We start from the raw sequence: 12,471 nt of genomic DNA, 5'->3' as shown, positions 1-12,471 counted from the left end.
CATATGAAGAAAATGGGCTGATTTTATGCCTTTTTATAAAGAAACAATAAAATAATAAAAGTATGACACATGGCATTTTCTTATTGGTCTATTTTTAAAATTTTAAAATTTTAATCCTTTTTATCTCCACCACACAATTAGTCAATGGTCAAAATGAGGATAAAGGAAGACCATGTGCTGAAAAAATGTCCTGGTGGTGGAAAATTACAATTTTGCCCTTGGGGTGGCAAAATTACCATTTTACCCTTTTACTCCAAATTATACCGAAATTAAAATTTTTCACTTCTAAACCTCAAATCTTACTCCAATAAGTCAAATGGGGCCAAAGAAATCTTTTTTAAAATTCTCATTTTGTCCCCAGGTGGCAAATGACCATTTTACCCCTAGATAGCGAAAATTCCAGTTTGACTCCAAATTGATCCTCGAACTCTGAATCACCATATTAAACCATTTTGGGACTTTAAAATTCTTAATTTCATCGTGAATTTTCTATTTGATCTAGTTCACTGCTTAAATCAACTTTGTTGTACCTCTAGGTACAATACCGACTTTTTTTTGTAAATTTTTCGAGACTCTCTTAGCATGCAAACATGCTATCCATCATATGTATGTCATGAAAAATATTTTTATAGAGTCGGGCTTGTCATCTTCTTCCCCACTTGGATCAACCAAATGATCATTCTTCATGACTGATTTCGATATTCGACTAAATATTAATATTTTAATATTATTTTATTCTAAAAATTTTATCTTGTCTCCTTAGTACCCAAAATATCTTATTATGCCTCACTTGACTTCCGAATCGCCTTTTATCTCACAAATTCTCCTCCGATAAAATTATTATTATTTTATTGTTATTTTCTCACTTGCGAAATATTTTATCCTAAACTACTCCTTTCATCTTTTATCACTTTTAAACATTTTAATTGACCTCAATTTGCATTCGATCAACTTTATTTATCACCATATCAAAGTATGGGGTATTTCACAAATGATAAAGGCAACTTTGGTAAAAATGTGTCAAGATATAAGTTAGTTGAATAAAGATTCATGATTGAATGAAAAAGAGAAGTATAAATGATCTACACTAGCCATTCCCCCTTTATTCCCAAGGAATTTTGGTTTCTTTATTTGGTTGAGAAATAGACCAAGGAATAGCCATTCCATAGGAATGGCTATTCTCCAAAATCCTCCAAAACTAAGGAATAGCTAATACCACCCTCCCCCATGGTATTAGCTATTCCATGGTTGAGGAAGAAACTCCAAAAATCATAAAGACAAAAATACCCCTTACAAGTTTGAAAAATTACAACTTATTTGTATAAAATATTATTTTTCTCTTTCTCTCCTCCTCTCCCTTGATTCCAACTTTTAATAAAATATTAATATTTTAAAATATCAATATTAATTTACAAGTAAAATATTAATATTTAAATTATCAATTATTAATAAAATAAATTATAAATTATTCCTATTTAAAAACAAAANATGGTATTAGTTATTTCATGATTGAGGAATAAATTTAAAAATTGATAAAGATAAAAATATCTTTTACAAGTTTAAAAAATTACAACTTTATTTATATAAAATATTATTTTTTTTCTCTCTTCTCTTTCTCTCATTTTATTTTAATTTTTAATAAAATATTAATATTAAATTATAAATTAAAATATTAATATTTAAATTATCAATTATTAATAAAATAAATTATAAATTATTCCTTTTTAAAAACAAAATAAATTAAAAATAAATAAGCATAATATCATTTAAATTATATAAAAATATTAATAATTAAATAATCAATTATTAATATTTTAAATAATTTACCAATTATTAATATTTAAAAATAAAATAAAATAAAATAAAAAATTAATCATAATAATATTTAAATTAAATAAAATATTAATATTTTAAAATATGAATAACTAAATTATAAATAAAATATTAATATTTAAATTATCAATTATTAATATTTTAAAAAATAAAATAAAAATTAATCATAATAATATTTAAATTAAATAAAATATTAGTATTTCAATTATTAATTATTAATATTTTAATTAAATTTTAAATTATTAATATTTAAAAATCTAATAAAAATAAATAGGCATATAAATAATAAAGGGTGTTTTTATCTTTTTATTTTCTATTCATTTCTTATTCCAAAATTATTGTTACCAACTAAACACTACAATAAGTCATAATAATTATTCTTGTCCTATTCTCTTTGTCATACCAAATTAAGTAATAATTATTCTATTCTATTCCCACCTCATTCTATTCCCACATAATAACAATTTTATTCCATTCCTATCTATTTCGCCAACAAAACATAACCTAAAGGTCTTGACTTTGGATTATTGTTAGGAAGTGCAAAAGTAAAGATAGTGCACTGTGGTCGCATGCTTGAGGAAATAACGAGCAACCGGCAAGTAGAAATAGCTGGATACGCCTCCAAACTAATAGCGATGTAGTGTCCCGCTATCGTAAAGTGAGTGAACTCGTATTTAAAAGGTTCTGAACAAATGCATATGTGTTGAATGAAATGCTAGAATATCCTTGGTTGACTCTTTTAAAATTTATGCATGGAACAAACTTTTCACAAGTGATACTTCTATGTTTTTAAACGTATAATGTGATGAATTACGTATTTGAAATATTATGTTGAATTGCCAATTGATTTGCGGCATGTGATGTATTGTTATGAAAAGATTCTTGTTACATGTTGTTATGTGTGCCATGCATTGAAATGTAATGTTGAATGATAATTATAACAGTGCGTGTGCGGTGTGGGAGTGCACATGATGACGCCAGTAGTGTGCGGTGTGGGAGAGCACATGATATGCCATGTGCAGTGTGGGAGAGCACATGGTGGCATGCTGGAGGAAATAACGAGCAACCGGTAAGTAGAAATAGCTAGATACGCCTCCGAACTAATAGTGATGTAGTATCCCACTATCGTAAGGTGAGTGAACTTGTATTTAAAAGGTTTTGAAGAAAATGTATATGTGTTGAATGAAATGCTAGAATATCCTTGGTTGACTCTTTTAAAATTTATGCATGGGAACAAGCTTTTCACAAGTGATACTTCTATGTTTTTAAACGTATAATGTGATAAATTACGTATTTGAAATATTATGTTGAATTGCTAATTGATTTGTGGCATGTGATGTATTGTTATGGAAAGATTCTTGTTACATATTGTTATGTGTGCCATGCATTGAAATGTAATGTTGAATGATAATTATAACTGTGCGTGTGCGGTGTGGGAATGCACATGACGGTGCCGATAGTGTGCGGTGTGGGAGAGCACACGCTGATGATATATGCCATGTGCGGTGTGGAATAGCACATGATGATGACATATGCCATGTGCGGTGTGGGAGTGCACATGAGCTGAGTTGAGGTTGGCGGGTGCATGTGCAGAGCCATGGTGACTAGTGTGGGAATGACCTTGGTGTATGTTTAAATTTTCTATATATTTATATGTACATAATGTATACATGAATTTTTAGGCGCATGTGCACCTGTCCTGTAGAGTAGAGATTTTTAGAAAATGTAATGTGATTGAATTGTATATTGAAAGTTGATACTCTTAAATGTTTTCAAAATGAGTTAAAAAACGGCATGGCATTGAGTTTTGTTTATGATATTTAAATTGCATGGTTTCAATACAAGTGCATCGTGTTATCTAAAAGAATCTTCCATATCGTTTTCTTGTTCCCTTCCTATGTTCACTGACTGAGTTTATACTCATTCTTTTCAACTTCATGTTTTAGTTTTCAAGATCGAAGGTAGTTAAATCTTAGGTCAAGGTGCTCCTTTCTATTCATCTTTTGGTAGGTTCACTACGACTCTCAATGATAGCACCCACACCCAGAGTCGCTCCGCTGGTTGTCAAGGGTCAGTTATATGTTTATATGTGATGGTTTAATGTAAATTGTGAGATTTGTTGTGAACTTTGTATGTACTTGATTTTCACGATTTAAATTTGAAGAGATTGTTATTAGAAATCACGAGTCTTAGATCTTAAAGAAAAAGAAGTGATAGATGGACTACTGATGGGTTTGCATAGAAAGGCTTGCTTGGGCCTAGTGGGCTATGCCTATTAGGCGTATACGCCAGTCATGGCCCGAGTTTTGGGCTGTGACAAACCTAACTTGGTAAGCCATTGTTTTAATGTTTTTGAACATAAATTCTAAGTTAATTTAAGCTAAAATATCATGTTTAGGTAACCAAATGTGTTTATATGAGACATAGTGTCTTATTGGAGTCAAAAAGAATGATCATGGACTTGAAACCAATGTTCTGGAGTGTTTCATGTATCGATAGATCAAACCCAAAAAGAGTTCCTAAGAACATTTATCAATAGATGTTCCTATTGATTGATTGATGGCCACATTTATTGATAGATAAGCTCGATCTATCAATAGATCATGCCCAAATTAGAAAAACAATTAGGGCATTTTGATCTTTTTAGTTTCATTTAAAAGTCCTAAAACCTTTAGACCCTTCCTTACTTAGTAGAAATGAGGTTTTTCTCTCAAAACCCAACCATCCTTTTGCTATTTTCTCTCAAATCTCATCTCTAATCAAAACAATGGATTCCAAGTACTAAAAGTCATTTTCAAGCTTGGACTTTGATTTCCAAACTATTTTGGAAGGTAAATCTTCTATTTTAAACCTTTAGATTCAAGGTTTGATTTCGAAAAACTTACGAAAGCTTAAAAAAATTGTTTTTGTTCTTAAAACCTAGGTCTTTATATGGTTTTGGAATTCTCAAGCTCACCAAGGTGAAGTTGCTCTAACTTTAGTTAGTAAAAGATTTAAATCCTTTAGTTAGAGTTAGATTAGTTGCTGGAAATTACTTAAGGAAGGATTAGATGATCATTAGCTTAAGATTTAGTTAGAAAATCAAGTATTAATGATGAAAAACTTTGTGTTAGGTGCTATGAAGGAAGTTTGAGATGTTCGGAGCACCAAGTGTTCAATGAAAGTTGCTAAAGAGCAAGGCACGTTCTTTGAGGTAGGTGGATGTGGTGTTTTTAATTATTTTGATATAATCAAGCATGCTCTTTTTACAACTTTGCATACAAATGAATTTTTATTACCTTTTTGCTGTAAACTATAAACAAAGTATATTTTGATGAAAACTATAGACAAGTATATATAGTCTACTATGTAGTAGTTTGAAAATGAGGAACAAGCCTTTCAAAGTTTTAACATCTCAAACATCTCATTTGTATATGATTGATGTATGACCTATGGTTTAAATACATATGTGAGAATTAAATTCTCCTTGACGAGGCCATGGCATTTATGGTCCATTTATCTAAGATATTTAGTATGGTTCATTGACTCTAGTTTTGGTTATGTCTCAACCTTTATGATTATGTAAGTGATGGCTTTCACCTTATGATTAAATATATATCTTGATTATTGAATTGTTGTATTTTGGTAGTTAGAGCCTAACAGGATAAGGACCTATTGCTAGTGACAATAGACATAAGCCATTGTGCATAATAAGTGGTAGCTTAAGCTTGTAGAGGTAAATTCCTGAGACTCACTGGATTTTGGTAGCTAATGTAGTTCTGTCTCTTTTATGAATGGTTGACTATTCTAATTAGTGTGATGACACTAGGGGGCGTTTGGTTCAAGGGAAGTAAACACATTCCTTACAATTTAAATGAGTCTAATAATTTTACACCGTTTGGTTTAGAGGAAGTGGAGAGGAATGTGCTTGTAAAAGCTACTCATTACATTGAGCTAAAGGAAGGGAAAGTTACTTTCTCTCAACCAAGGGAAAATAAAAAAAGTTATTCCCCAACTTAACCTCCTGACCTTTCTATTCTCTTTCCTGTTTTCTTCTTTTTCTTCTTTCCTACCTTCTTCTGCTTTTTCCTTGTTGCCTTTTGCTCCTTCTTCTCACTGCCTTCTCTTCTTTCTTCTTACCACCCGTAGCTAGGGTAGCTCGTCACCAGCACATTTAGGTCAAATTTCACCCCCAAATTGAAAATTGGAGAGAATGAGACTTTGATTTTTATGAAACCTTCATTCAAATTTTTTAGAAAATTGAAAGTATTCTGAGAAAAATATGTGTTTTTGATGTCAAAAATTGAGAAAGGAACACTTTAAATGGTTTAAAATCGAAGAAATTTACTAAGGAATTGAAAGGATGTGAGAGGGAAAGGTGTTTGAGAAATCGAAGCACATTTAAAATAGTACATCTATCAATAGATTACATTCAAATTTTTGGTAACAAGTATCTATCTATCAATAGATTGTATAATCTATTGATAGACAATGTGATCTATTGATAGACAATGTGATCTATTGATAGATTTTTCTTTAGATAATGCTTTGTATTTTTAATTTTTATAAGTTTAAGGTAAAAATAAATATTTAATAATTTTATATATTTTAATATTTAAATAATTAATATTAAAAATTATTTTTTGACATTTTATTAGTTATTATTTTAATGGATAAAGTTGAAAAATTAAAATTTTCATTAAAAAATATAAATTTATTCAACTTTATATTTTTGCACATAAAGGTAATTTTGTAATATGCACTACATTCTCAATAAAGTGCTTTCAAACCAAACACTACAATATAATCTTTTCAGCAATCACATTTCTTACAATCATCACTTTCCCATGTTAAACCAAATGCTACAAAGTTATCTTCCCAGTAATCGCATTCCCAACAATCACATTCCCAACAACATACCAAACGTAACCTAGGTGATTTAGTTGTCTTTGGCTAGAGCTCCATAGTTTGATTGAGTTAATGTCTAATGTGTTGGATTTAATCTGTGATTATTAATGATTGAATTGATGAATTGTATCACAGATATTGTTTATCTTCTATGTAAATGTTGATTAATGGTCTTGGTTGAGGTCCTAGTAATGAGTTCTAGGCTGAATTTTTGCTCTTTATAGCATATCTATTGGTACATGGCACCTATGTATTGACAGAAAAAACATAGAACCTCTAGAATCATGTTCTGCCTCCTATCTATTAATAGATTGGAGAAATCTATCGATAGATGAGGTTATCTATCGACAGATCATGCCTTTTTTTTAACTAATGTTTTCAAAGGTTTTTCTAAAATGGAAATGAGTTTGTTTTCAAACGTAAATCCTTGAGAACCTTGATTTATGTTTCAAACACTCTTGAATTGATGTCTTAGCAAACTTCTTAAGTTGTATATCAAATTTTAAATATTCTTTTAAAAGTTTATGAACCATTTTACAAACTATGTTTATTTAAAAGGACTTTATACCATCTTTGTATAGTTTGAAAGATATCGATCTTAGAGTAAGTATGGACATATGTTTCTTGATGTTGTTTGAAAGATAATGGACTAAAAAACTATGGGTTTGGTCGGTATATAAGCCATTTAAAAGATGTCGAGTTAGATCACGAAGTAATTATTTAACCCACTTGGGTTAATCGTGACTGTTAAGTGAAGATGCTTAGGAAGCAAGACTTAGTTTATATATTCTCTTGAAAAGGTAGGGTTTGCAAACATGGATCATAATGTTTCATTGCATATTTCTCAAAGTGTACTTGTTAAATACCCTTCTCTATCGCTTATTCCCCTTCCCCGTATCTACTCACAAAGTCTTTATGACTTACACATTATTTTCCCCTCACTATTTTATTTCAGATCATTAGATTTGCTTGGCTCGCTATCCATTTGGGAGGAACTGTCTTCTACGGTTGGTCTGATAGATGATTGTCATGGCATCCAATAGGTGTTGTCCTTTCATTTGAGTCATACTTCGTTCGTTTGGTCTGGTCTTTATGTTTTGGACGAATATGAATTTAACTTTGTTTATGTCATGTAATAATTTAAGATTCATGGATATTGCCATGACATGGCTTGTAAAGCCTGACCTTATAAAATACTTGTCATGACATACATGTGATGGATAGCATGTTTGCATGCTAGGAGAGTCCCGAAAAATTTACAAAAGTAGGTATTGTACTAAGAGATACAACAAAGTTGATTTAAGCCTCGAACTAGATCAAATAGGAATTTTAAGGTGAAATTAAGAGCTTCACAGTCCAAGGATGACTCAAAATGGTAATTCAGAGTTCGAGGATTAATTTGGAGTCAAATCGAAATTTTCACTATATAGGGGTAAAATGGTAATTTTGCCACCTGAGGATAAAATTGGAATATTTAAAGAATTTTTTCATCAAGATTGATCACATTTGACTCATTGGAGTATAATTTGAGGTTGATAAGTGAAAAAAATTATAATCTCGGTATTTTCGGAGCATAAGGGTAAAATGGTAATTTTACCACCCTAGGGGCAAAATTGTAATTTTACACACTCGACACTTGTCCAGCACATGAATTTTATCCAATATTATCATGGATAATTGAAGAAATTTAAGTGGTGGAGAGAGAAAGCTTAATAGTTAAGAAATTAAAAATGGACCAATGGGATGGTGACATGTGTCAAGTTAATATCCATTTATTTTTTTTAGCTTTAAAATCAGCAAAAATCAGCTTATTTTCTTCATTATGGCTGGCCAAAGCATGAAGTGAAGAAGAACAAAGAAAGAACAAAACCTAGGTGGGAAAATTGAAGAAAAAGTGTGAGATTTCAAGGAATTAAGCTAATAAAGGTAAAATTTTGTGATTTTATCTTGTGATTTATACTACCCATGCTTTCTTTTTCATTTTGCATGCTTAGAACTCAAGCTTTCATGATGAACCCATGCTGGCCAAATTTGAGAGGAGAGGTTTTGAGCATTGATTTTGCTAGATTTCAAGTTAATTAAGTGTTTTTGGTTGTTTAGTAATGGAAAGTATTAAAATCTAGCAAGAAATCACTTTGTTCTTCACAAACCCACAAGAGGCCGAATTTTCTAGGGAGGATATTGAGGCTGAAATTGATGATATTTCATGATATTTTGGTGGTATTTAATGATTGGTGAGGCTAGAAATTTAATGGAAAATTTTGGCATGAAAATCTGAATTTTTACCTAATGTATAGACATGTGCGATTTATGGTTCGGACTGATAAATTGAATTATATTCACAGTCATTGAGGTATTTTAAGTATAATTGGAGTGTAGAAAGTGAAAGAAATCGATTTGGAGTTAAATTGGAGGTTTTAGCCAATTACACAGAGAATAGTGCGAATTAGGTCGAATACCGTATTTAAACGGCTATTCGGACATTTTTGCATTCCATATCATGCATTAGTAGTTTAAATTAGTTTAATTTCAATTTAGTATCAATGTGGTGAATTTCTCGATTTTGTACTGTGTCAAGGTGGTGAATCCTCCGATAAAGGCAAGAAAATTGCATCTGAGGACCAGTAGACAGAGTACTTCGAAAGTCTGCATTCTAGACATTGTGAGTAAACTTACTGTCATTTTAATTATCTAGGGTGGTTTTTAGATGATTTCATGAATTCTATGGAAAAATGGATTTAAAAAGGTAAATTTTCATATTTTATGAATAAAGGTGTTCCAATGAAATTAATTTATAATTGTTTTGAAATTAATAATGATTTTGAAAAATAGAGTACATGGAGACTGTTAATTGTGGCAATTTGATTGTTTAAATTGATGGCTTATGTTATATTGTTATTGTGTTAACATGACTGGCTGGGCTGTGTTTTATGAATTGTATGAATTGTTTCATTTTACCTTTGCAAGTTGGGTAGTATTTCATTAGCCCTGTCATGCCGTCAAAATTTTATTATATGGTGGATTATATATTAATTAATCATTGCAGTAGGGAGTTTCTGTGGACCAGCCTTTTAGAGGGGCATAGTAAACCCCATTATATTCTTACCTAGAATGGAAAGGCATGTAGGGTATCTCCTGGGGTAAAGCTTAGGGTTCACTTCACGCCAAATCACCACGTGAGGGGAAACTCAGCCAACGCCAAGGAATGGCTATGTTTCAAAATAAAAATATGCTTTTTGCGAAATGTGAATTTTTAACAGCCTTGGCGGTCTCGGTAGGATGCCTCGGCCAAGGTGTCCCTAAGAATGGATTTATGGCACAAGCCTAGTTTTTATGAGATTCATAAGCCTCTTTACATAATTTGAATGAAATGTGTTCTAATACTGTGACCCAGTTTACGATGATTTACTTTATTGTCTCCATGTACTCAACTCTAGATGTTTATGATAATGTCTGTTTACTCATTGGGATTTTATAATCTCACCACCCTCCTTTCCATCCATTTCAGGTTCAGTATAGACTGTAGATAGCTGATCTCATCAAAGACTACCGTTAGATCTGCATTTTTCAAACTGTAGGTTCACAGTCTCTTTACTTTTATTTATTCGGGGGGCCCTCTTGTTATTGTAAATTAAATTACATACCCTGACTTACTGTATTACAGTATGTATGAATTTATTTAGCTTTTACGCTACAAAAATTATTTACGTATAACTCTATAAATATTGTTTTATAAGAAAATAGATTCTTTTACTTAATATTTCTTTTATATTCTTATTATATCCAAATAATCGCAATTTCATCTTAAATGAAGATTTTAAACTTTAAAACTCATTTTGATGATGAATTATGTGTTTTGTACTCGATTACTACGTTTTTAGCGGATTTCGAGATTTTTGAAGAAAAATTACCAAAATGCCCCTGTGAGGAAAATTTTATTTTTCTATTGTTTGAATTGGAAATAGTTTATAATCTTTCCAAACATGATTTTAGTAACTAATACTCACGGGAGAAGCGAGAAAAACTGATGTTAAGCCTTGCGAGGTTTCGATTAACATTTCGGGTAATGAATGTCTATCGGGACGTCGCGGCGGTTGTCACGGGCTCGATGGGAGTTCCAGGTGGTGACATGGCTTATGTGATGTGTCCACCACAAGATGGCATAGACAATAGATTATATTTTATGTTGCTTTTGCAGTTATGAGCATATAAGCTTGTAGATTGATTTTATATTTTGATATATAATATAATCATGTTTATATCTATTTGCATATGATTCCATGGTGATGGTTCCCATATGGCACATATGGTTGTTGGTTTAATTGTTAATCATTAAGCTTGCATGGGTAAAGAGGGTAACTCCCATCGACACCCTTACGTCAGTCATGACTCTGGACTTGGGTCGTGACACATTTATTAAACGCATGGGTAAAGAAGGTAACTCCCATCGATACCTTTGCATAGGTCATGACTCTGAATATAAGTTGTGACACATTTATTAAACGTCTGGATATAGAAGGATGTCTTACCAACTTTGACCATATGCAAAGAAAATACTGAAATCAAAACCTTCTTGAGAATTTTTTATAAGCGATCATGGGCAATGATAACAATTTGAAAAATTTTTTAACCATTACTCTTTTTTATAAGCCAATAAATTTTATTCATATATATTAGTAGATGAAATGAGCAAAATTTCTCCCTTTTAGATGAGCTCATTACTAACTTTAATATATTGCAATACCTCACTGTAAAACCCGATCCTATAAATACATGTCATGACATACATGCATTGAGTAGCATGTTATTACGCTAGAAAAGTACCTAAGAATAGACGAAACCCGATATTGTACCTAACGGTACACTTAAATTGATTTAACCTCGAACTAGTTCAAATAGGAATTGTAAGATGAAATTTAATATTTTATAGTCCAGGAATGACTAAAAATGATTGTTCGGAGTTCGAGGGTTCATTTGAGGTAAAATTAGAAATTTTGATATTCAATGGCAAAATCGTCATTTTGCCACCTAAGATAATAATTTGATCATGGAGTAAAATTTTTGATCAAGATTAACTATTTGGAGTATAATTTAATGATAGGAAGTGAAAAAGTTTAATTCTAGTGATTTTTGGAGTGTAGGGGCAAAATCGTAATGTTGCCACCCACAGACCAAATTTGAGATTTTGAGAGAATTTAGATCAAATTTGACAAATTGGAGAATGGTATGAGTATAAGGGATGAAAAATATGTCTATGGGTAATTTTTCAATTTTTGGGGCAAAAATGTAATTTTTGACTTTTACGGGGGCAAAAGTGTAAATTTCAAAAAAATTACTCCACCGAGACTTTGGATGAGTCTGAGAATTTTATCTAAGCTATGAATATATGAGACAAGTGCATGGTGAAAATTTGGAAACAAATGGATGAAATTTTAAAAATGGGCCAATGGGAAAGTGACATGTGGCATTTTTTAATGAAATAATATTATTTTAATGAAAAGTCAGCCCATTTAAACCCAAATTTTGAGTGCTGGCCGGCCATAAGGAAGAACAAGAGAGGAAATAGAGAGTAAAGGAAGAAAAAAAGAAAAACCAAAGAGAAACAAGAAAATTCAAAGGGAAATTCGCAGTTTTCTACCGTTTACGCGTCTAACGGTAAGATTTTTCGATTTTAGCTTGATTTCTACCTTTCCTATGCCTTTATTTCCATTTAGCATGCTTGAGGAGAGAGATCAAAAAGTGATATCAAGG

Source organism: Theobroma cacao, chromosome 3 (genome assembly GCF_000208745.1).
Source record: "Theobroma cacao cultivar B97-61/B2 chromosome 3, Criollo_cocoa_genome_V2, whole genome shotgun sequence".
Taxonomy (NCBI): Eukaryota; Viridiplantae; Streptophyta; class Magnoliopsida; order Malvales; family Malvaceae; genus Theobroma; species Theobroma cacao.
This window is presented reverse-complemented; position numbering follows the sequence as displayed.